The sequence below is a fragment of the Hirundo rustica genome, unplaced genomic scaffold, assembly GCF_015227805.2.
Source record: "Hirundo rustica isolate bHirRus1 unplaced genomic scaffold, bHirRus1.pri.v3 scaffold_202_arrow_ctg1, whole genome shotgun sequence".
Classification (NCBI taxonomy): domain Eukaryota; kingdom Metazoa; phylum Chordata; class Aves; order Passeriformes; family Hirundinidae; genus Hirundo; species Hirundo rustica.
The window spans coordinates 13,503-39,820 of record NW_026690268.1 but is presented as its reverse complement, the minus strand read 5'-3'; the positions used below and the strand labels follow the sequence as shown (position 1 = coordinate 39,820).

The 26,318-nt window shown below is 48.0% G+C and overlaps 1 pseudogene; it reads left to right on the top strand.

The window, feature by feature from the left end:
* Positions 1-17,677: 17,677 nt before the first annotated feature.
* Positions 17,678-24,753, top strand: LOC120747787 (class I histocompatibility antigen, F10 alpha chain-like; annotated as a pseudogene).
* Positions 24,754-26,318: the final 1,565 nt, after the last annotated feature.

Below are 26,318 nucleotides of genomic sequence, written 5' to 3'. Positions count from 1 at the left end.
GAACCGGTGCAGGGACCAAGACTGACACCAAGAGCGACACTGGGACCGGCACCGGGAATGCTTTGGAACCGGCACCGGCGGCGGGAGCGCTCCAGGACTGCTCCAGGACTGCGGCCAGAACCGAGACCGGGAGCACCCCAGGACTGAGACCAAGAGCGGCACCGGAAACCAGCACCGAGACTGGAACTGCTCCGGGACCGAGACTGAGATTGGCACTGGGAGCACTCCGGGACCAAGACCGGCACCGGCTCCGGTACCGGGAACGCTCCGAGACCGAGTCCGAGACCGAGATTGAGACCAGGAGTGGAACGGGAACCGGCACCGGCACCAAGAATGGCACCGCTCCGGGATCGAGATCGACACCGGGACCGGAATCAGCACCGGGAGCGCTCCGGGACTGAGACTTGAGACTGGAGGCGGCACCGGGACGGGGATCGGACCCCGAATCGCTCCGGGATTGGCTCCAGGATCGCTCCGGGACCGCCGCGTTCGCTCCGGGCAGTTTTGGCCGCACACCCGGGCGGGACTGGGAGGGAGCCCTGGGCCGGGCGGGACCGCCTCGGTTCGCGTCGTTCCGCTGCAGCCATCCCGCTCCATATGATCCCAGTTTGTATGATCCCAGTCTCTATGGTTCTGATCCATGCGCTGCCAGCCTGTGAAATCCCAGTCCGTGTGATCCCAGTGTGTACAATCCCAGCCTACAAGGTGCCAGTCCGCATGATCCCAGTCTGTCTGGTCCTGCATGGCACACACTCCAGGGGTGCCAGTCTCGGTGCCAGGCCCGGTTTCAGTCCCGGCCTCAGTCTCGGTCTCGGATCAGTGCCGGTCCCAGTGTCGGTACCACTGCCTGTCTTGGTCCCGGAGTGCTCTCAGTGCCAATCTCATTCTCGGTCCCAGTACCAGAGCGGTGCCAGTCTCGGTGCTGGTTCCGGTGCCAGTCTTGGTCTCAGTCTTGGTCCCAGTTCCAGTTCTGTTGCCGGTTTCAGTCTTGGTCTCGGTCTCAGTCCCGGTGCCTGTGCAGTGCCGGTCTCAGTTCTGTCGTTGGTTCTGGTCCTAGTGTTGGCCCGGCTCCCGGAGCAGTGTCGGTGTCGGTTCTGGTGTCGGTTCTGGTCCCAGTGTTGGTCTCAGTGCCGGTCCCAGAGCAGCGCCGCTCTTGGTGCCAGGCTCAGATCCGGTGTCAGTCTCAGTCTTGGTGCTGGTGCCGGTTCTGGTGCTGATCTTGGTCTCGGTCTCTGTCTCGGTTGTGGTCGCGGAGATTTTAGGCCAGTTTGGGTGATTTTAGGCAAAACTGGGGATGCTTAGGGGGGATTTTAGGCACCTTTGATTGATTTTTGGCCAAACCTGGTGGGTTTTAGGGTGGATTTTAGGCAATTTTGGATTATTTTAGTCCCATTTGGTTGATTTTAGGCCAAATCTGGTGGGGTATAGTCCAATTTGGGTGATTTTTGGATAAGCAAGGCAGTTTTACAGTGGATTTTAGATAGTTTTAGATGAATTGAGGCCTATTTGCTTATGGTTCACACCCATTTGGGTGATTTTAGGCCAAATCTGGTGGGTTTTACAAGGGACTTTAGGTCCCTTTGGGTGATTTTAAGCCAAACCAGGTATTTTCAGGGTGGATTTTATGACCTTTGGTGAGATTGAAGTGTGATTTGAGGGCATTTTTGTGTGGGTTTTTGTGAAAAGAGCATATTATATGGCTCTACGCAAGATATTTACTATATGTATTATGTTGTATTGATTAGTAATGTTGTATTAATATTTTGATAGTATGGTAAATGTAGGGTTTTCTGTTAAAATGTAGTTTTTATATACGAACCATAGGAAAATGTAAATCCTTCAGAGAAAATAAATTTATGACTTCCTTATCAGAAGAGACCAACTTCTCCTGCCTTACTCAGACCCAAAAAGACACCACAGAGATTAAGGGGAAAAAAGTGACACTAACCAGAGAGAATTCTTTGTTTGAATGGAATTTATGCATCAAGTATTGTTATGGAGGAATTTGGGCAACAAATAGGTCAGACACTGTTGCTCAAGTCAATCAGCAATTTTATTGATTACAGCAAGCGTAGCGATGAGGCAATGCAGCGCTGGGCGACAGGGGGGGGTTTTCACCGTCCTGCCAACTGCCGCGCTTTTCTGCTTCAGACCCTTCTTCTTATACGGTTCTGTTTCCGGGATCAAGGGTAGTACTCTGCGCATATCCTGTCTTGTTGCTGGGGCTTCTTTTGCTTCTGCTACGTCGGCGGCTTCAGGGTTCTGGAACATATTGCTTAACATATCTTTACATAGCATACATCCTGTTTCCGCATCCTACATTATAAACAAAATATGTTTATAACAATACATATCTTTACATAGCATACATCCTGTTTCCGCATCCTACATTATGAACAAAACATGTTTATAACAATTCCCCCCTTTTCCTCTTAGGTCAATTTGTTTTGTTCATTAAACCTTTCTAATTCCTTTCTGCTCCATTCCAGATCCTCTTCTTTTTCAGTATCCCCTAGGGCCTCATATTTGGCTTTGACTAACAGCAGATGTGCGGCCTCTAGTCTCCCCCTTACTATCTCGATAAGTTTGTTAAAGATACATGGCCCAAATGTTAATCCTAGAACTAACAGAATGACTGGTCCTGCTATTGTGGACAACAAGGTAGTAAGCCATGGTGAGTGATTGAACCAGTTCTCATACCAATTTTGGTAAGATTCTCTTTCTTTTTCCCTTCTCTCAATCTGCTTTCTTAGTTCTCCAAGAGTGTCAAACACTATGCCAGTCTTATCTACATATGTGCAACATTCTTCCTTAAGAGCTACACATAAACCACCTTGTTGCCAAAACAATAAATCTAACCCACGCCTATTCTGTAAGACCACTTCAGATAACGATCGTACTGAATTAGTAAGGGCGGTTATGGACTCATCAATTTTGCGGAGATCTTCATCCACAGAGCTTCTCAAGGCACTTAATTTTCCCGGTTGAGTGATCAAGGCCGCTGCTCCGGTTCCTACTCCGGTGCCTGCTAATGTTAATAGGACGGCTAAGGTTAGAGCTGTAAAGGGTTCTCGCTTAGCTAAGTGGTGGTTGGCGGTGTTCTGATGTTCGAGCACATATTCTTTTGGGTGATAAATCACTCGTGGGATTATTACTACTTGTACACAAAAGTCTTTAGTTTTGTTCAAGATGCTTGCAGACACACAAGGGGAGATTCCAGTTTTCATACAGACCCATTTGGCATTTCCAGCGGATATCAACCATTGAGATCCCTTAGGGGATACAGTTCTATTACATAGAGAACTCTTAGCAGGTGGGATGGTACCAATACAGGTACCGTTACCTGTAACCTTAGACATGGTGATACCGGGAGCTTCTTCAGTAATATTCCTACTGACCCATTGACACTCGGTGGGGTTAGAGCTATTAGATCTTCTTATTTTAGCACTTGATCCTATTGCTTCATAAAAAGGGGGTCGGATGTCGTAGCACAACCAACATTCTCGAGTGAGGTTAGGGTAGGTTCTATTAAGCACATCAAAGCTAGCTTGCATGATTTTCCAAAGGGCACTATAAGTGCGTAGGAATGGTACTTCCTGGTTAACAGGGGTTGGTAAGGAACTATTTTTGTTTGGTAGCGAGCTGTTTTTGAGACTCGGGCTACTACCATTAATGATGGGATCTATACCTTCCTCTTCTTCTTCTTTTGCTACCGGATTTGGTCCTATTCCATGGCCATGTACTGTGGGTAATTCTTTCTTAATTAGGAAGTGACCTCCTCTGTCTTTCCCCGTTTCCCACAGTCGTACTCCCCAAGTCTTCCCTAGTAACCAGCCAGGGTCTTGAGGACTACTAACATTGATAAGAATACTTGTACATGCCCCTGGGTCTGGGTCTGCTTCACCAGCTTGCCACACTTGCGTGGGTTTGCAGTGTTTGGGCCACCCAAGTCTGATATATCTATCCGGCCCCCCTCCTGGGTGGAACCCATGTGATATGGTTTCACAACCCCAATACCCACAGTAATATTCTCCTGGGTAATTACAGTAACTCTTCCCTGGATTAGAGGCTGGGCAAAAATAAAAGCCCACTTTGTTAAGGCATGGCCATCCGGGAGCCCCAGGTAGGAGAGAACACAGATCAATTGGGAACGAGGGCATGCCCGGTGTTATTATGCTTTTTAAAATTTTCTGATCTTCCCACCTGATCAGGCTCCAATTAAAGGGCTGATGATGTGGGTTAGCTCTTGCATTTTTTACCCATATTAACAAAAATAGCAATAAAAGTCTTAGATAGGTAGCTTCCTCATTGTTTTTGGTCCTTGTGCAGATTCCAATTTTTCCCTCAATTTCATTCCCAGTCCCTGGGCATTTCCTGCTCCATAATTCCCTGGTCCCACCTATTCCCGGGGCTCGTCCTCCACTGTCTTTTTGCCCTCTGCCTCGCCCGTCGACTCGGTTGCTTCGAGCCATGGGGTGTCCCATCTTCTCGGCAGCAGGGATGGTCTTCAGGAGGGGATAGTCGCCCCTTCTTTACTGATCTTTGGATATAGGTGTTCCAGTTATGGTCTTTAATGTCAGGAGAGTCACACCTCAGGCTCTTGGCCTGTTGGCAACACACTCCTTTTAGGATCTCTGCCACAAAGGGAGCTGGTTCGTTTAAGTGGTAGCAATATAGAGCAGGGTTAATTCCTTCTATAAAAATATCCCACCACTCTTTTGATTCTAATTCCAAAGTCCCGTATTCCACCCTTATTTTTAAGGCCAATTCAGTTAATTCCCTCTGGATCTCCCAACAGAGGTGACAGACACCTCTAGGGGGGATCCCTTTAACACAATGAGTCCACCACCTTTCTTTACACACTAAGCATTGATAACATACAAAAGGATAACAATTATTCTGATTAATACAGTGCAAGTTAGTGCATCTAATGGTACGTCTTCTGCATATAAGTTTCCCCTGGGATCAGTCTCTGCTTCCGGCAAAATTTCCACTCTGAATGTCGTTTTATTCATTTAAATTAGCCCTTCGACTCAGCTTAAGCTTCGGTTCTCCCGGGGCACTGACTATTTTCCACTCAGGCTTTTGGACTGGTCCTTTAATTCGGCTGGCATGTGTCCATCCTCGCTCAGCGGTTCTCACGGCGGTATGGGTTGTGAGGAGAACCAAATATGGACCGTCCCAATGAGGTTGCAGTGTATTCTCCTTCCAGGTCCGGATTAAAACCCAGTCTCCTGGTTGCACCTGGTGTAAATTAATGTTTAAGGGAGGCCGTTGTACGGTTTGTCCTTTTTCCCATAGCTTATTCCTGAATGCCATTAATTCTGTTATATATAGTTTCAATTCTCTATCTATGACTCCGGGGTGGTCTCGAGGTATGCCCGTGTCATATGGCATACCATAAAGCATCTCAAAAGGGGAGATTCCTAAATCCGCCCGGGGCAGTGTCCTTAGATTTAGTAGGGCTAACGGTAGGCATTTAACCCAATTCAATTTTGTTTCTAACATCAGTTTTGTCAATTGTCTTTTTAGCTCCCCATTCATCCTTTCTACTAACCCCGAGCTTTGGGGATGCCAAGGAGTGTGTTCTTCCCACCTTATTCCTAGGGCTTCTGATAGGGATTTTATGACTCTAGAGGTGAAGTGAGGCCCCTGATCCGAATCTATGCTCTCAGTCACTCCATACCTGGGTATGATATGTTCCATCAAAACTCTAGCGACTGTTTGAGCGGTTGCTCTTGCGGTTGAGAACGCTTCCACAAAATGTGTTAGGTGATCTACCGAAACTAAAACATACTTATATCTTCCTACCTTTGGAAGCTCAGTAAAATCAATTTGTATTTTAGAAAATGGTCTAATTGCTCCTGGACGTCCCCCTCTTGGTAACTTTCTCTGCACAGACCGGTTGACCCGCAAACAAATTTCACAATTACGAGTTATTGATTTTGCTAGATCATGCACCCCTATACTCATATACTTAAGAGCAAATTGATCTACCAAAGCCTGACTTCCCCAGTGAGTCCTCTGATGTATTCTAAACAATAATTGAAATGCCATTGCCTTCGGTAACACTTCCCTTCCATCGGGTAATTTCCACTTCCCTTGGGCGTCCTGTAAAATTCCCATTTCCTTTAGCTTCTGAGTTTCTTGCGGAGTAAAACAAATGGGGGATTTAGAAGGGTCTTCTGGTGACCCTATTTGTTTTATAGTTTTAATTTGGAGTGCTGCCCTTTTGGCTTCTATATCTGCCAGATTGTTTCCTCTAATTCTTAATTCTGTACCCGATTGGTGTCCTCTAATATGCACTACTGCAATCCTTGTCGGGCCTCTAAGAGCCTGTAATACTTCCTTAATTAGCTGCTGATGTATTAAATCCTTCCCTTGTGAGTTAATTAAGCCTCGCTCCTCCCAAATTTTTCCAAATGTGTGTATTACCCCATAGGCATACTTTGAATCGGTATAAATTGTTCCTGACTTCCCTTCTAGTCTTTTTAGGGCTTGTAGGATTGCATACAGTTCACATGCCTGTGCAGACCAAGTTGGGTTTAAAGGTCCAGATTCTAATACTTCCAGTGTTTTCCCAGAAACTACTGCATATCCTGATTTACGTTTCCCTTCTACTACTCGAGAGGACCCATCTACAAACATCACCTCCCCGTCTGTTAGTTCCTCCTCTTCTAAATCAGGTCTAATCTTCGTTTGTTCTTCTATAGTTTGTAAACAGTCATGTGCTAGATGTTCTGTCTGAGTGGGTTCCCCAAACAAAAATTGGGCGGGATTCTGTAGTGAAGTCGTCTCTAGTGTCAGATTGGGAGCTTCCAAGAGAATTCCTTCATATTTTAAAAGTCTAGCATCAGAGATCCACTTCTCAGCTTTTTGGTTCAGAACATTTCGCACATTGTGGGGAGATAATATTTTAAGCGTGCTGTTAAAAGTAATTTTCCTAGCTTCTTCTACCATCAAAGCACATCCCACAATTGCTTGTAAACAGGTAGGCCAACCCCTGCTTACAGGGTCTAATAGTTTTGACAAATACCCTATGGGTTTCTTTTTCCCAGCCCATTCTTGGGTCAATACCCCATACACTGTTCCATTATCAATGTTCACAAATAAATAAAAGGGTCTTTTTAAGTCTGGGAGACTTAATACTGGAGCAGTTGCTAAATCCTTTCGTATTACCTGTAACTGTTCCTCATCTTTGGGTTCCCAAATTACACGATTGGATGCTGTGAGTTTGGCATATAAAAATTTTACCTTACTACTGTAATTTTCTATCCACAATCTGCAATACCCTAATAATCCTAATAGTTGTCTAACTTGCTTCTTGCTTCCTGGGGTTGGTAATGACAAAATCCCTTGGACCCTTTCGGGTTCTATCATCTTTTCTCCTTTTTCAATGTAGTGTCCTAAATATTTTACTTTTTCCTCAGTAAACTGTAATTTGGATTTGGAAACCTTTAAGCCCTTAAGTCCTAAGAAGTTTAACAGTTTTATGCTCTCTTTTCTAACTTGCTCCTCCGTTTGCCCTGCGATTAAAAGATCATCAACATATTGAATTAAAGTTAATCCTGGAGCAGGGACAAAGTCCTGGAGGATTTGTTCCAATGCTTGACCAAATAAATTAGGGCTTTCTGTGAATCCCTGAGGGAGTACTGTCCACCTGAGTTGTTGTTTGCGTCCAGTATCCGGGTCTTCCCATTCAAATGCAAAGTAATCCCGACAACTTTCATCTAAAGGGCAAGCCCAAAAGGCGTCTTTTAAATCTATTACACTGTACCACATGTTTTCGGGTCCTAATTTGCTTAAGAGTGTGTACGGGTTGGCGACCACGGGGAATCTGGATACCGTACGCTTATTGATTTCCCTCAGGTCATGCACTAACCTATACGTTCCATTAGGTTTCTTTACAGGTAAAATTGGGGTATTAAAGGGAGACATACAAGATTCTAGTAATCCCTGGGATACTAGTCTCTCTACTTCTGGCTTAAGCCCTCTTCTTCCTTCTAAAGACATGGGATATTGCCTAAGTCGAATGGGTTTGTCTGGGTCTTTGAGTGTTACGGTAAATGGTGAAATATCTAATCTTCCTACTGTTTCCGGGGTGTACCATACTTCAGGGTTAATCTCTTGTTCATCCTCTAGTGTAAGTTTAAATATTTTAATTCCTAGTTCTCCTTGCCTAACTTCTAGCCCTATTCCTAATTCTACCATCAAGTCCCTTCCTAGTAGGTTGAAGTCAGCCTCCGGAACCAGCAAAAAGTTACCCATTCCCATCTTGGATTCTGTTTCTATTAACACTTGTTGTATGATTCCTACTTTAAAAGGTTCCCCTTTAGCTCCTATTACTTGGGCAGTCTCCCTGGATAGTTTACATCCAGGGGGTACTTGTTGCAAAGTAGATCTCTCTGCCCCAGAGTCTACCAGAAATTCCACTTCATGTGCTTGGGGACCTAATTTCAGTTTTATCAAGGGCTCCTTGTTCGTACGGGTCCCCAACAGATAGAGCCCCTGACTCCCCTAATCTTCTTTAAACACTGCTTCATCTTTTATTCTCTGCCTGCAATCCCTTTTTAAATGCCCAGGCTTCCCGCAGTAGTAGCAGCTAGGTGTCTCCCTCGGACCTCCTTGTTTCTTTCTGGGTGGTGTTTTTGGAGGGGGTCTGCTGGGTTTTCTTCCTTCCTGCACCGCTGCCACCATAATTCTTGCCTGTTTACGATAACTCTCCTCCTCTCTCCGTACATACACTTTCTGTGCTTCCCTCAACAACTCATCCAATCCTCTGTCCTGCCAATTGTCTAACTTCTCTAGTTTCTTTCTAATGTCTTCCCATGACTTGGCTACAAACTGTGTTTTTAACAAAGCCTGACCAACGGGGGAATCAGGATCCACCCCAGAATATAGTTGTAAATTCTTTCTCAGTCTTTCTAGCCATTCAGTTGGAGTTTCCTCTTTCTTCTGTCTCTCATTGAAGGCTTTGTTAATATTCTGTCCTCGTGGAACTGCCTCTCTTATTCCCTGTATAATGATTGTTCTCAGGTCCTGCATGTGGCCTCGATGTTCTCCATTTTGATGGTTCCAATTAGGGTTTTGTAGTGGCCATTTCAGATCTGCCTGTGGGCCCTGGACATGCTGGGCATCCCATATACGCATTCCTGCCCGCCTAATCATATTCTTCTCTTCTGAGGTGAATAGAATGCCAAGGATCGATTGCAACTCTTCCCAGGTATAAATATTTGGTCCCAGAAATTGATCTACTCTTTCGGCAACTCCTAGGGGGTCTTCTAATAAATTACCCATATCCTTTTTAAAATCCCTCACATCCCCTGAGTTAAGGGGGACTGATATAAATCCTATTCCAGGTTGTGGTCCTCCCATGGGCATTTCCCTTAGAGGGTAAAGGTTTTGTTGTCTTGCCCGCTGCCTAGTGACTGGCCCTCTAGGTACGTCCTCCGATATTTCGCCCGCACGGTTTTGTTCAGGTTCCTCTAATGGAGGGGCTTGTGGAGGTATATAGGGAGGCGGTATCAGGGGTACCTCCTCCTCCTTCATGTCCCTTCTCCTGTTCTGTTGACTGTCATTCCCCTCTTTCAATGCAAACACTGCGACCCCCGGGGTTTCTAACCAGATCGCAGCATAATCACTCTCTTCCGGGTTAAAGGGTGTTTTGGAATTCACCCACAAATTTAGCTTTTGCCTTACCCAATCCTCTGATGACCCAAACAGGGGCCAAAAAACATTTTTAGATATTTCCTTCCCACCCCATACCTCAACGCAATAATGTATCATTTTTACCTTATCTTTGTCTCCAGTCCCAGGATAGTGCTTCCATTCAGCTAGCATAAATCCCAGAGGACTATTCTTAGGTACATGGGGGGTTTTTATGGGTGGAGGGGGCTTGCTTTTCCCCTGTCCCATCTTCTGGAGCACCTTCTTTCGTACGTGTGTGCGTACACTCGCTTCCCCTTTTTCGTGGCCCAGTCCCTCGCGGGAGATGGGAACCGCACTACTCAAGGGTCCTCACTCACTTGGAGAATCTGGCTGCCAGTTCTCCTCTCAGACACACTCACACTCACCGTGCTCCAGGATTCCCGACCCAACCCGAACGGATCTCCCTGCGCAAAGGGCAGTTACTTACGCGTCCCAGCGTCTTCGTCCGGACCTCAAGTGCACTGAGCTTATAGGGTTCTTCCTTGCCTTATCGTTACAATTTAGGTTCGTCGGTGAGAGTAGGGTCTCGACTTCGGGGCTTGGGGCCACCTATAAGGGTGGGGCGCCTCCCCTGGCTCCTCAATCGGACTGTATTCTCATCCGAGTCACGGCACCAAATTGTTATGGAGGAATTTGGGCAACAAATAGGTCAGACACTGTTGCTCAAGTCAATCAGCAATTTTATTGATTACAGCAAGCGTAGCGATGAGGCAATGCAGCGCTGGGCGACAGGGGGGGGTTTTCACCGTCCCGCCAACTGCCGCGCTTTTCTGCTTCAGACCCTTCTTCTTATACGGTTCTGTTTCCGGGATCAAGGGTAGTACTCTGCGCATATCCTGTCTTGTTGCTGGGGCTTCTTTTGCTTCTGCTACGTTGGCGGCTTCAGGGTTCTGGAACATATTGCTTAACATATCTTTACATAGCATACATCCTGTTTCCGCATCCTACATTATAAACAAAATATGTTTATAACAATACATATCTTTACATAGCATACATCCTGTTTCCGCATCCTACATTATGAACAAAACATGTTTATAACAAGTATGAAATGTATGAATATTCAACAGGCTATTGCTTTTAAGAGATATTCCTTTGTTAACGGGGGTCCTTCTTCAGAGCGTTTTGCTCGGGAAGGCACCCAGACGTCTTTGTTTTTATTGTCTTGTATTGTCCTAACCCTAATTGTTCAATTTCTTTATTACCCTAATTCGATTTTTATAACCATTTTTATTACTATTAAACTTTCAAAATTTTAAAACAAGCGATTGGTGTTTTTCACAACCCTGACCTCAAATCCAGCCCCAGTTCCAGACCCTTCCTAAAGCTCCATATGATCCCAGTTTGTATGATCCCGGTCTCTATGGTTCTGATCCATGCGCTGCCAGCCTGTGAAATCCCAGTCCGTGTGATCCCAGTGTGTACAGTCCCAGCCTACAAGGTGCCAGTCCGCATGATCCCAGTCTGTCTGGTCCTGCATGGCACACACTCCAGGGGTGCCAGTCTCGGTGCCAGGCCCGGGTTCAGTCCCGGCCTCAGTCTCGGTCTCGGATCAGTGCCGGTCCCAGTGTCGGTACCACTGCCTGTCTTGGTCCCAGAGTGCTCTCAGTGCCAATCTCATTCTCGGTCCCAGTACCAGAGCGGTGCCAGTCTCGGATCCAGTGTTGGTCTGAGTCTCGGTGTTGGTGCTGGTTCTGGTGCTGGTTATGGTCTCAATCTCGGTCTCAGTCTTGATTAGAAAGATTTTAGGCCAGTTTGGGTGATTTTAGGCAAAACTGGGGCAATTAGTGTGATTTTTAGATACCTTTGGATGATTTTTGGCCAAATCTGGTGGGGTTTAGGGTGGATTTTAGATCATTTTCGATTGCTTTAGTCCAATTAGGGTGATTTTAGCAGTATCTGGTGGGGTTTGGTCCCATTCAGGTGATTTTTAGATAAGCAGGGCAGTTTTAGGGTGAATTTTAGATCATTTTAGATGAATTGAGGCCTATTTGGTTGGGGTTTACACCCGTTTGGGTGATTTTAGACTAAATCTGGTGGGTTTTACTGTGGACTTTAGGTCTCTTTGTGTGATTTTAAGCCAAACCAGGTATTTTCAGGGTGGAATTTATGCCCTTTGTTGAGATTTAAGGTTGATTTGAGGGCATTTTTGCATGGGTTTTTAATCAGTTTGGGCAATTTTACAGCTCCTTGGTTGGATTTTAGACCTCTTTGGATGATTTTACCACTATTTGGCTGACTTAAGGCCAAATCATGGATTTCGGGTGGATTTTTGGCCCTTCTGTGTTATTGAAATCTTCTTTGTGGGGATTGCAAGCCTCTTTGGGTTGGGTTTGGGGTGGATTTTCGGTCCCTCTGGGCAATTTTAGGCCTTTTTGTGTGATTCTAGTACAAACCGGGCCCTTTTAGGACCGTGTGTCGCCTTGGCCACACTTTTTTCCCCTCAGAATTCCTGCTCTGTCCCTCACCCCGCCCCTTTCCCCTCACAGTTCCCGCCCTTTCCTTGACCCCGCCCCTTTCCCCTCACAGTTCCCGCCCTTTCCTTGACCCCGCCCCTTTCCCCTCACAGTTCCCGCCCTTTCCTTGACCCCGCCCCTTTCCCCTCACGGTTCCCGCCCTTTCCTTGACCCCACCCTCACTGTTCGGGGTTCAGAACGGGGCAGGAGGAGATGGGGGGAGGAAGAGTTGCCCCGAGCATAGTCCTAGGCACTCCCAGGAGATCCCAGTCTCTCCCAGCAGGGCCCCAGTCACTCCCACTTGCTCCCAGTGTCCCCAGCATGGTCCCAGCTCCCCCCAGCACATAGCCAGTCTCTCCCAGTTTGATCCCAGTTACCACCCCTATGGTCTGAGACGTTCCCAGTGTATCCCAGTGTCCCTGGACATTCTCATAGTTATTCCCAGGCACTCCAAGTTTCCCCTGTAAGTTTCCATTTCCCACAGAACCATCCCAGTTTTTCCCAGTTACTCGCTGTTTCCTCCAGCATGACTCTGAGACAGGGAAAATAAAGCAAGGGTGCCTGGCAAGAGCACACGATATTAACAGAGAACTCTTCTTTAAAAGCACCACTCTGTCACATATTAGTTTCAAGTCCCCCAGCAGATCAATCTTCTCTCTGGCCCCAGTGGACCTCTAAATTCCTCCTTTAGGGCTCGGGTCACCGTTATGCCCACCTGGTACTGATTATCTACGCATTCTTTGGGCCCCAAAACGGAAACATGATATAGGAGATGGCCAAAGGAACAACAGAGCATGCACAAGGAGACAAGTTGAAAAGTTCAACTCAGAGGATGACTATGTGCTTCATCCCCAAAGACCCCCGACGACCACCGGAGTGATCAATAAGGAGCAGTGCGCAGCCTCAAGTAGGCGTGGAACTAATTTTAATACGAAGCGGGGACAGGCGGGGTTAGGAAATAAATATGTATTAGGCGTATCATATAACCCTAGTTTGTAGAGATAAAAAGGGAGAAACAAAGCGCCCAGGTGTGCATGTCTTTGAGGAGTTATCCCCATGCACCTCAGCGCTGAATAAATTCATACCTACTCTCATAACCACTCTGTGAGTTATAGAGTCTTCTCTCTGCACATCATTTTGGCGAGCCAGGCAGGAGGATCTCTGTCCGGCTGTGGGAGCGGCCGAGGAGCGGATTCCCTGGCGCGCCCCCAGGACCTTCCCGGCAGGGACCCCGGACCTCGGCTCGCTCACCGCGGGGACAGACAACGACCTGCTGGCCTTGCGGATAAAGGTATGAATTAAATATCGGGGAAGGGGCAGCTGATAAGTCGTGCAGAGACGTCTGACGCACAGCACAGCCCCGGTGGGCTTGCGAGCAGCCGGCCAGGGAGAAGCCGGACACAGAGGGGGAGGGATCGACCCCCGGCCGATAGCGCGGCCGATGAGAAGGGGTCTCACTGAGCTGATAGAGCAGCCCGCTAGCGACTCTGGGGGTGAGTCGAGTGAACCCTTGTTTTGCTGCTGTTTTGTGTGAATGCTAAGTCCGGACACATTGAGTCATTGAGTATGATCAGTGAGCGAGTGAGTGAGTGAGACGCACCAGAGGTGCGCAGCGATTGTGGAGCTCTATCCGCGTTTCCAACCTCGGGCGACTGAGGCGGCCGGAGAAAGGCGAAGCGACTGGAGTCAGTGTGGGGCAAACCCGAGTGTGAACGAGGGGCGTCATGTTTGAGTGTGAAGTGGTTAACATTTTTTCCAGCCGTGGACAGACAAATTGATGGAGTCTCTCCTCAGCAGTGGTTTGGGCTTGATCCTTGGGAATTGATTGATCCAGTGAATTATTGGCTAGGAAGAGGGAATGAACGGGTCTATCTAGGAAGAATATACAGAACTTCTGCGGGGAGATTGGTGGCCTTGGACTGGGAATAACCTGGAGTACAGACCCTAAGTATTCCAGGGGAGGTGAATGGGATAGCCTGTTCTTGTGGGAGACTTAGAGCTGTCAGAGAATCAGGACATTGGCATCTGGTGTGGATATTATTGCAGTGTAGAGATTGTGAAAAACATTGGTATTGTTACTCTAATAACCAGCAGGGTATATGCCCCCTGTGTAAACTGAAATATTATCTTAATCAGGTTGATGTTGAACCTGAAACTCTGAAGGTTGTATATACAAAGTCACATAGTGTGCCTGCAGATTGGGGCTGTGTGTGGGAAGACAATTGGGAAGTGACTCCGAAATTGTGTGAGGAAAAGTTTGGGCGAAAACGGGACGGAACAAGGAGGAGGAGATAATGGGTATTGAACAAAGCAAAGAGATCCCCAAAGCGAGTCCGCTAGGTTGTATTATTGCACATTGGAAAAATATTGCTGGACGTGGGGGAACTGAGAACAAGAGAGCTCTTACCAGATTTTGCAGAGATCGGTGGCCACTCTATAAGTTGGATGATGGAGCGAGGTGGCCACCTAGCGGAAGTTTGGATTATAACACGCTATTGCAACTCATGCTATTTCTCAGGAGAGAAGGCGAGTGGACGGAGGTACCGTATGCCGATATGTTTTTCTCCCTTCGAAATCACCCCGAATGGCAGAGGGATTGTGGGATCAGGGCTCCATCTGACCCTCTGGTGTTAGCCCTGGAGAAAGAGAATAAGACTAAGAGAGGAGGGCTTAAACGGTGTTGTTCAGCATGTAGCATAGGGCAAAGATGTACAAAATCAGACAAGGTTTACCAAACTGTGGCCCAGGAACAAGACCTGGTAGATGATCTGCTTAAGCCTCCCCACATAAGACAAGAAAGGGATGAGGAGGAGGATGTAGACTCACAGGGTGCAGACACTTTCCCGATTGCACACCGGACTAGACAACAGACACACATATTACAGGCACCTCTGCATGAGGCAGTGGGATCAGAGGGAGGAGTGGTATTAGTTAAAGTTCCCTTCTCCACAATTGATTTGGAAGCATGGGAAAAGGTCGCTAAAAACTATCACAGTGATCCAGTTAACACAGCCAAACGTCTGCGATATATAATAAAACAACACAATCCAGATTGGAGCGATATGCAATAATTATTGGATGCACTGACTGAGACAGAAAAACAATTAATCATAAAAACGGCAGGGGATCTGGCAAGAGGATTATTATAAAACCCAACAGCTGGATGTGAAAGATTATTTCCCACTCCAAAACCCACAGTGGGATCCAAACAGAACAGCAGAATTGAAAAAATTGGAAAGCTATCAGGAGTGGATCGCAAAAGGGATGGAAAGAGCCATTCCCAAAACGATAAATTGGTCAGCCTTATATGCAATCAAACAGGGGCCCTCTGAGTTGCCATCTGAATTCCTTGAGAAATTAAGAGATGCTATGCGTTGTCACACATCACTGGACCCTGGGTCTGAAGTAGGGATACAGCAGCTAGTTAATCTATTCCTAGGGCAGTCTACAGGTGACATAAGGCGTAAACTTCAAAAGCTTCGAGGAACAGATGGGAGGAACTTAGAGACTTTGTTAGATGAGGCGTGGAGAGTCTTTAGTAACCGGGAAGAAGGATATAAACAAGGAATGAGGAAGCTTGTAGCTGTTGTAAGTGAGAGAGAGAAGGGAAAACGTGGGCAGAGACCACCTAGGCAAGGCCTGTCCCGGCTGGGCAGAGACCAGTGTGCGATCTGTAAGAAATATGGTCACTGGAAAAATCAATGCCCAGAACAAAGGCGGGGTGGCTTTCGGGACAAGGGAAACCGAGAGAAAGGGAAGGTGACTGCATATGTGGAAGAAGACTGAAGAGGACCGGTAGATCTCACCCCAGAAGATCCACTGGTTATAAAATTGGAACTGGGGGAAAAAGGGAAAGAAGTAGAATTCCTGGTTGACACAGGAGCAACGTATTCAGCCTTAAATAAGACTTTGGCACCTGTGGGGAAGAATTATGTTACAGTGATAGGAGCAACTGGCCAACCTGAAAAAGCATATTTTTGTAAACCATTAAAGTATAAGCTTGGAAAGCAATGGGGCATTCATAAATTCCTATATCTGCCCAGCTCCCCGAGACACCTTTTGGGGAGAGACTTGCTAGAACAATTACAAGTAGCCATTAAATTTAAAAATGGGGAGGTCACTCTGGAGGTAAATGATGAACAATATATAGAGGCATTAAGTTTAATGTTGACAACCGTTCAAACAGAGGGGGAAATTAGTGAAGAAATAATAAATCAAGTGTTTCCTGGAGTATGGGCCTCCAATGTACCAGGGAGAGCGAAAAATGCGCTTCCTATATTAATCAAACTTAAGGAAGGGAAACAACCCGTTAGAATTAAACAGTACCCCCTGAAAAAGGAAGATAGGGAAGGAATTAGTCCCGTAATTGAAAACTTTTTGCAATTAGGGCTGTTAAAGGAGTGCCTGTCTGAGTTCAACACTCCCATTTTGCCAGTCCGGAAACATGATGGATCATACCGGATAGTACAGGATTTAACAAAATAACTGAGGACCTCTATCCTGTGGTAGCAAATCCATACACTCTGTTAACATGCCTGACACCTGAGTTAACTTGGTTTACTGTTTTAGACTTGAAAGATGCCTTCTTTTGCCTCCCTATCCATGAGGACAGCCAGAAAATTTTTGCATTTGAATGGGAAAACCCCAAAAGCGGGCGCAAATCCCAGCTCACATGGTCAGTTCTACCTCAAGGTTTCAAGAACTCTCCCACTCTGTTTGGGGAGCAACTTGCCAAAGATCTGGAATCCTGGGAGGCTCCCCCGGAAGAGGGAAAGTTACTGCAGTACGTGGATGATATCCTCATAGCTACCCGGACGAAAGAGGCATGCATAGCCTGGACAGTAAGTCTTCTAAATTTCCTGGGACTACAGGGGTACAGGGTATCAAAGAAAAAGGCCCAGGTTGTGAAGCAAAAGGTAATCTACCTGGGTTATGAAATCAGTGCCGGACAGCGGACCCTAGGGCAAGATCGCAAAGAAGCGATATGCCAAACCCCGAAGCCTCAAACGGTAAAGGAACTGCGAACATTCTTAGGAATGACGGGATGGTGTAGGCTCTGGATACACAGCTATGGGTTGCTCGTGAAACCTCTGTATGCACTCATTACAAATGGGAACAGAAACCTCCAGTGGACAAAAGAGGCCACGCAAGCCTTTCATCAGCTGAAGAATGCTCTGATGTCAGCCCCGGCTCTTGGACTCCCGAATGTAAGTAAACCGTTTTTCCTGTTCTCCCATGAAAAGCAGAGAATCGCCCTGGGGATACTGGCCCAGGACCTGGGTCCATACCGGAGAGCAGTTGCTTACTTCTCCAAGCAACTAGACATAACAGCCAAGGGATGGCCGGGATGCCTCAGAGCTGTTGCAGCTGTGGTGCTGAATATTCAAGAGGCACGCAAATTCACTCTGGGACAGAAAATGACCGTATTTGTGTCTCACACAGTGTCTTCAGTCTTGGAAGTAAAGTGCGGGCACTGGCTTTCCCCACAAAGGTTCCTGAAATATCAAGCCATCATGGTAGAACAAGACGATGTAGAGATAGTTGTAACTAACATTATCAACCCGGCTTCTTTCCTTAGTGGGAATCAAGGGGAGCCAGTACACCACGACTGCCTGGAGACCATCGAAGCCTCCTACTCCAGCCGCCCGGATCTGAAGGACACCCCTTTGGATGACCCAGAAACCTGGTTCACTGATGGGAGCAGCTACGTCATCAGTGGAAAGCGACATGCTGGGTATGCAGTAACCACCTGTAGAAAAGTAATAGAATCTGGACCCTTGCCAACAGATACCTCTGCACAAAAGGCTGAGATAATCGCTCTAACCCGTGCTCTAGAGATCGCAAAAGGAAAGAAAGTAAACATTTATACAGACTCAAGATATGCATTTGGGGTTGTACACGCACATGGAGCCATTAGGAAAGAAAGGGGACTGTTAAACTCACAAGGGAAAAACATCAAGCATTCTCAGGAAATATTGCAGCTACTGGAAGCAGTCCAGTTACCTGAGCAGGTAGCAATTATGCACATCAAGGCACACCAGAAGGTGAGCTCTGAATTGGAGGAAGGAAACGAGCTGGCGGACAGAGAGGCAAAAGAAGCAGCAAAAGGTGAGATAACGATCGAGGGAGCCTTAATTCCTGATGGACAGGTCTCCCTGGAAGGTAAGCCAGTATATACCAGAAAAGATAGAAAATTAATTCAGGATCAAGGAGGAAAGTATAACCAAGAGGGATGGGCTATTACTGCAGGTGGGATAATAGTCATCTCTTCTCATTTGTTATGGTCTCTAGTAAGGGAGGAACATCAGAAAACACACTGGGGAATAGAAGCCCTGTATAACTATCTAATTGAAAAGATTACTGCCAAGAATTTATATTCTACTGTCATTCAGGTAACCTGGCAGTGTGATATTTGCCTCCAGACCAAACCCAAAAATACTCCCAAACCAAAACTAGGTCAAATTGGAAAAGGCCACGGGCCTGGACAACAGTGGCAAATTGACTTTTCAGAACTCCCAAGAAAAGGGGGGTATCGATACTTGCTGGTTTTAACAGATACCTTTTCAGGGTGGCCAGAGGCTTTTTCCACCAGAACTGCCAAAGCCCGGGAGGTAACCAAAGTATTACTACAAGAGGTAATACCACGCTTTGGAGTTCCAGCCACAATATCTTCAGATAGGGGGCCACACTTTATTTCAAAAATAGTACAACAAATCAGTCGTCACCTGGGCATAGACTGGGAGCTCCATACCCCTTATCACCCCCAATCAAGTGGCCAAGTGGAAAAAATGAACCATTTAATAAAACAGCAAATTGTTAGGCTGGGACAAGAAGCTAATTTACCCTGGCCACAATCTCTCCCACTGGCATTGCTGCGGATCCGAACCAAGCCTAGAGCTAAAGAAAAATTAAGTCCCTTTGAAATGCTTTACAGGAGACCATATGGCGTGCAAAAGGGATTGTCCACCCAAGGAGGGGAGGAGAGGCTGACTGCCTATATGATAGCCTTGAGCAAACAGCTCAAAGCAATTGAGAAACATGTGGCTGGAACTCGGAGCAGAGGGCTGGATGGGCCAGTGCATGACATACAGCCTGGAGATTATGTGTATGTTAAGTCTCTTGCAGAAAAAACTTTGGAGCCACAGTGGGAAGGACCGTTCCAGGTGCTTCTCACCACCTTCACCGCAGTTAAAATCAAGGAACAGAGCGCCTGGATTCACCATTCTCGAGTGAAGAAGGCTCCAGAAACTCCTCGGAAAGTAACCCCGGGTGACAATGAACTGAAATTAAAACTTACTCGGGCATAATGAATACATTGTGGTTGAGAATATTCCATAATTTAGCATACAGGAATCCAATCAGTAGAATTGTTTTGTTTGTTTTGCCTGTAGTTATAAGTGTAACCCAAGAATTGGAAAGCGTCTCTAACCAGAAAAATGCTGAATGGCCTTGGTCCCAGGCTTTCATTCAGTATACTGGATCCATGGGAAATTATTCCGACATAAAGGATTTAAACCTATCAACCGTGGTTATGCATGAAAACCAGATCTATGAAAGGCGAGAATGGCAGAAACAAAAGCTGTGGACCCTTCAAGGGACTATAGGGGAGGTAGTCAGAGTAGGATGCCGAATGATTAACGGGACTAACTATGAAAAGGCAATTCAAATTAGTGTCTCGACTTCTCCTGCAGATTATCACCGGGAAATTTGTGATCGTCTAAGTAAATCGGACTGTTGGTATAATTTTATGTTAGTACAGACGGTGAATGTGATCTGCCTTTGGGGTCGTGGTAACAAAGGGCTCACATTTAAATTTAAAATAACAACTACACCTATTGCAACAACCAAATCAACTGTAACCCAAGCGCAGACCACACCACCTAAAATTGAACACAAAATTTATGAAATTGGCCCATATGTAATAAGGAATACGGGGCAACAACAACTGTTATTTAATCCAGAGTGGTCTCTTAAGCGTATTGAAGTACTAATGCAAACAAACATTTCTGAGATTCAGCCAGCCTGTTCCTCTTTTCTAAGAACATCATCCGAGGGCTGGACAACATGGTTACAAAAGCAAGTGCACTTCAGAGGCAGAATGAGAAGAGATTTAACTGGAATATTAGGAACAGGATTGGGGGTCTTAAATGGAATCGATTCAGAAATATTAATGAACAAATTAGCCACTGCCACAAATGATTTGGTAAAACTAAGACAACCCCTGCAATCCTCTTTATTAGCACTAGGAACTAGCCAATGGGAAATTTCCAAAATACTACCAAAATGGAAAGAAGCTGAGGACCAGGACCATAAGCTAATAATAAACGCACTAAATATAGCCCAAAACAATGTGTCGTTAGCCCTCAGCTGCATACAGGCACAATTATGGATACAATCAATTGTTGCTCTAGTAGTAAGAGAGGGAAATGAAGGTACTTTTCCAATTTAAATTCGGAAAATTGTCTGGGACAATGCAAGCAACCTAGAAAGAAAACTTCAGTCTTGGTGGACTCTGGTAAATTTTACCTATGACCCTACCACCGAAATAGCTACTACTACTTTTGTACTGACTATACGCAATGCCACAATTTATAATATCCACCCTATTATTGCATTAGGATTAAATCATGAAAAAACAGTGCTCTACCACTCAGAACATAGAGCATGGGCCCGGATAATGAATGAAAAGTGGCAAACTGTGAATTTGGAATTGTGTGTTACCCGGGAACAACAGGGGTTCATCTGTGACACTAACATGATCGATGCACAAGATATATGCCTAGACATTGAGCAAAACATTTGCCACTTTGAGATTCATCCAGATACTAGTCAAAAGACTATGCTTGTATATATTGGCCTAGGCTGGGTATGTTTAAGAACTGCATGTGTTTCTGTAGAAATAGATGATAACAATGTAACCTTGACTACTAGGAACTATTCCAGTTTTTGTATTTGTAATTTTGTTAGGATTGTAGGGTGTGATTTTTCATATTTAGCACCGGTTACATCCCACCAGTTGATAAGATCCAATTACACAATGTACCATCAGTTATCACCAGCACCCATTGGAATGAAGCTTACATTAGTAAGACAACTAATGAACCACCAAGACCTGACAGAAATCCTGAAAGAGATTCAAGAAAAGGGGCAAAAGACTCTGGTTACTGTCTATCATGATGTAAAAGAGATAAGCAAAGTATTACAAAGGGTAAACCAAGATACAAATCACCACTGGTGGGATGCACTCTTTGGATGGTCGCCGACTGCAACTGGGATTTTGAACACACTTTGCCACCTCATCATTGTCATACTGACATTAGTAGGCATAAGCCTCGTGCTATCAATTGCAATGCTTGTTTGGAATTGGAGAATGTTAAAACGGATAGCGGCACTGACTTCCCTAGCAGCAGCCTATGGTAATGCAATGAGGGATACGTACCGAGATGGGCGGGCTGCGGAGGTGGATTGGGAAAGGAAAAAGCATCAGTATTGCTAAGTAAAAGAATTTACGGATTTTCTAGAAAAGGGGGGACTGAGACAGAGAAAATAAAGCAAGGGTGCCTGGCAAGAGCACACGATATTAACAGAGAACTCTTCTTTAAAAAGCACCAGTCTGTCACATATTAGTTTCAAGTCCCCCAGCAGATCAATCTTCTCTCTGGCCCCAGTGGACCTCTAAATTCCTCCTTTAGGGCTCGGGTCACCATTATGCCCACCTGGTACTGATTATCTACGCATTCTTTGGGCCCCAAAACGGAAACATGATATAGGAGATGGCCAAAGGAACAACAGAGCATGCGCAAGGAGACAAGTTGAAAAGTTCAACTCAGAGGATGACTATGTGCTTCATCCCCAAAGACCCCCGACGACCACCGGAGTGATCAATAAGGAGCAGTGCGCAGCCTCAAGTAGGCGTGGAACTAATTTTAATACGAAGCGGGGACAAGCGGGGTTAGGAAATAAATATGTATTAGGTGTATCGTATAACCCTAGTTTGTAGAGATAAAAAGGGAGAAACAAAGCTCCCAGGTGTGCATGTCTTTGAGGAGTTATCCCCATGCACCTCAGCGCTGAATAAATTCATACCTACTCTCATAACCACTCTGTGAGTTATAGAGTCTTCTCTCCGCACATCACCAGAGCCCCCTTTTCTCAATCCTGGAACTCCAAACCCCCTTCCCAGCCCTCGCAGCTCTCCCAGTCACCCCTTTCCTCCAGCCATGGCCCCCATTCCCCAAATCTCCGTGTCCCCCAGTTCTCCTCTCCCTGCGGTCCCTGCCCGTGGTGCTGTCGGAGCCCATCCCGGGGTTCCCCCCGTTGCTGTCCATGGGCTCCCTGGATGGGATCCCCTTCCAGCGCCGCCACAGCCAGCGGGGCCGGGCGGAGCCGCAGACGCCGGGGATGGCGGCCGGAGCCGAGCCGGGGTCTTGGCACAGCCAGAGGCAGCCCAAGGAGCGGCACCGGCACGGGGCCACCAGGGAGCTGCAGATGCTGCAAGAGCGGCACCGCCAGAGCGGGGCTCGGCGCGGGGAGCCGGGGCTGGGGGATCCGTGCGGCTGCCCTGGCAGCTGTGGCACTGCAATGGGGATCCGTGGGGCTGGGCCGGGATCTGGGGCGCTGGGATGTGGATCCATGCAGATCCAAGGGACTGGGATCAGGCTCTGTGGGTCTCCATCAGACTCTGGGGCTCCACAGGGCTGCGATGGGGCTCTGTGGGGCTGGGACACAATCCCGTGGGTCTCCCTGGGTCCAGTCCCTCCCCAGGGCTCCAGACACTGCAGGAGGTTTCTGGCTGTCACCTCCTGTCCCACGGGAGCATCCAGGGATCCCATCGGCTCGGCCACGGCGGGCGGGAATTCCTCTCCTTCCAGCTGGGATCCCTAAGATTTGTGGTGGCCGATGGCGCTGCCCAGGTCACCAAGAGGCGCTGGGAACACGATGGGATCGAGGCTGAGGAATGAACAAATCCCCTGGGGCACACCTGGCTGGAATGTCTCCGGAAATCTGTCAGATATGGGCAGGAGGCACTGGAGCATAAAGGTGGAGAGGGCAGATTTCCTATGGGAATATGAGATTTGGAAATGTGGGATTTGGGAGGGCTAAATCTGGGCACATGGGAATTCCCATGGAAATTCCATACATGGATATCAGTCATCCCATTCCCATGGGACTTCCATGGACGGATCCTGCTGCTGTACCATCCCCATGGGAATTCTGTAGATGGATCTCACTGCCATCCCTTTGCCATGGAATTCCAGGGGCACATTTCACCCTCTTCCCATTGCCATGGAATTCCATGGATGCATCTCACTGTTATCCCATTCCAGATCTCCCTGATGTCCATGTGTCCGCAAAAGTGGAACACGGGATCCTGATGTTGCCTTGCTGTTGGAGTCCAGGGCATTCCTTTGGTTGCCCTGGAGGGTCAGAGACCTGGGCAGGAGGGTCTGGGACCACAGACCAGAGCTCAGAGAGACACTGGATTTGATTTCAGTCCATGGGAGAGGCTTCTTGCACTGCAGGAAGCATTGCAGGCCACAAGAGTGTGAAAGACTGTAGTTTAGTATATCACAGGGTGAAAAAAACTGTGGGTTTGGATTTCTGGCATTGAAGTGAATGGGGACAAGATGGAGAATTTGGGGCATTGTCTCCTTCTTCTTCTTCTTCCCTCACTCCATTTCTGCAGTGACGTTGGCACAAAGTAGTTTGTGAGGATTGGGTCAGAGTAAAGATGACCTTTTTAGTAATAGTGATAGACATTGGTAATAAATAGTAAATATCGAATACGTAGCAATTAGTATAAAAGATAACGACTGCCCAGTCCAGGAGGGGTCGTCAGATGTCCGAGCCGTGGCAAACATCTTTCAGGACACTGAGAAAATTGTAAGATAAGAACTAATAAACACGAAGCATGCAACCTTGAAGACTCCGTCTTTTCCTCCGTTTAGCTCAGAGCTTGCAGAAGGCAAAAAAGACTCTAAAACCACCTGAATGCCGGGGAATTTAAGCTCCTGCAAGCAGCCCCCCGACAACTGGCATCTCTGGGTGCAGAGAAACAACTGGCGTCTCTGGGTGGACAGAAATAACTGGCGTCCCTGGGAGTGGGCAGAAACACCTTGCCACGTGTACAGATGCTCCCCCAGCACCATCGGGATCAGCTGGATGAAGGGGGATGAAATCTGGGATCGTTCCCAACAGTGACAGCACCTTCCACACCTGGGCCAGGATCGAGGCGCTGCCGGAGGAGCGGGAGCAGCACCGGGGCCCAGTGGAGCATCCTGGAATGTCGGAGTCCAGGATCTTCTCCTGGGGTGAGGCTGGGAATGTGGAATGTGGTAATTGGGAGTTTGGGAATGTGGAGCAGTGGGATGGGGGTTCCCCTCCCCTCCTCACCCTCCTGTGCTTCCCAGAGCCGGAATCCAGTGGGAATCTCACCCTGGTGGTCACTGTGTCTGTCATCGCTGCCATCGTGGTCATTCTCCTCATCGGATTCAGCATCTGGAGGCTCCAATCCAGTTCTCCCCAAACCCATTCTGGGGGTCACCCTGTTCTTCCCCCCCTGCCAAGACTCCTGGAAATGCCCCCATGAACCAAGAGTCTGCCCCAAAATCCTCCTGGGTCTCTGCACAACCTCTCATGGGGATTTCTGGGATTGTTTCCACATCCCCTCCTCCAGGACTTTGGGGTTCCACCCTGACCTGTCTGTGCCCCTCCGGTTTCCTCCACAGCCCCCCCATGATAGTGGGGGGCAGGGGACGAGTGCTGGTGCCCCCCTGCCTGCAGCAGATCCAGCGGTGAGCGGAGTTCAGGGGGGTCCCATAGTGTTCTGGGTACCCTGGGATTTGGGGTGAACCCCTGGGTCTCCCCAGGATCTCCCTGAACACGCTGACGCTGCCCGTGTGCAGTGAGAAGGTTCAGACCCGGCACAGGGTCCCAGCTCTGTCACCAACATCACCCAGTACCCCCAAAACCTCCTGGGACACCACAACCCACCCTGGGATACCCCAACCTCCCCGGGATCCCAAAAACATCCCTGGCACCCTCCAAAACTTCCCCAAAACAGCAAACACCCAACATAAACCCCTTAAACCCTCTCAGGACATTGAAATTCCCACAGGACCTCCCAACACCCCCCAGACCCCCTTGAGAAGGTTTATACCTGGCACAGGGTCCCCATCTCCATCACCAGCAGGTACCCCAAAACAGCCTTGAGACCCCAATTCCACCCCCAGAATCACCCAAACTTCCTTTTGGGACCCTGAAAACCCCCCTCAGGAACCCCCAAAACCCCACTGTTACCCCAAAAACCCCTGGACCCAAATCATCCCCCAGGTGGTGTCACGCAGGTTCATACCCAGCACGGGGTCCCCATCGCCCTCACCGGCATCACCCAGGAACCCCCAGACCCTCCCGGGACCCCCAGACCCTCCCAGGACCCCCACCTCCCCCTGGGGGCTCCGCTACCGGAATCAACGGGAGTGGTGGAGCCCTTTGAAGGGGAGTTAAAGTGGGGCCCGACTGTCGGGGGCTTTAAAGCCCTGATGGGAAGGAGAACCCCAAAAATCCCCCCTGGGGGGGCACTCTCCCATTTGTTGCACTCGGGGCAGCCCCGAACAGTGACAGGTCCTGGGCTGAGCCCCCGCACTCAGCTGGGGCTGTGGAGGGAACTGGGGGGGCTGGGACAGGGCTTGGGGCTCCTGGGGTCACCTGGGGGACCCCCATTGGGAACTCCTTTCCTGCTGTCCCACCTCCCCCTCTCCCCCCTCTCCCACCCCTTTCCCATTGTTCCCCCAACCCTCCGCTCCCCCCGGCTGGGTTTGGGGGTGACCCACCCCTTCCCCATCGTGTCCCAGCCCAGCCCCGCTCACCCGAGAGCTCCGGGCCCATGGCAGCAGGGACGGAGGAGGAGGAGGGACAGAGAAGGAGGAAGAGGAGGGATGGAGGAGCTGGAGCAGGCAGAGGAGGCACCGCGTGCTTTCACTGCTCTCTGCATCTGCAGCTCCTTCGCCCCGGGACCATCGCCCCCCGCATCCTGCGGGTGACCGGGGAGGGGGAGCTCTCCCCAGATATCCTGGGCGGGTTTTTGGAAGGGGGGAGGGATATTTGGAGCTCACAGAAAATATATTTAGGGCTCCCTGGGTTTTTTTCTGTCAG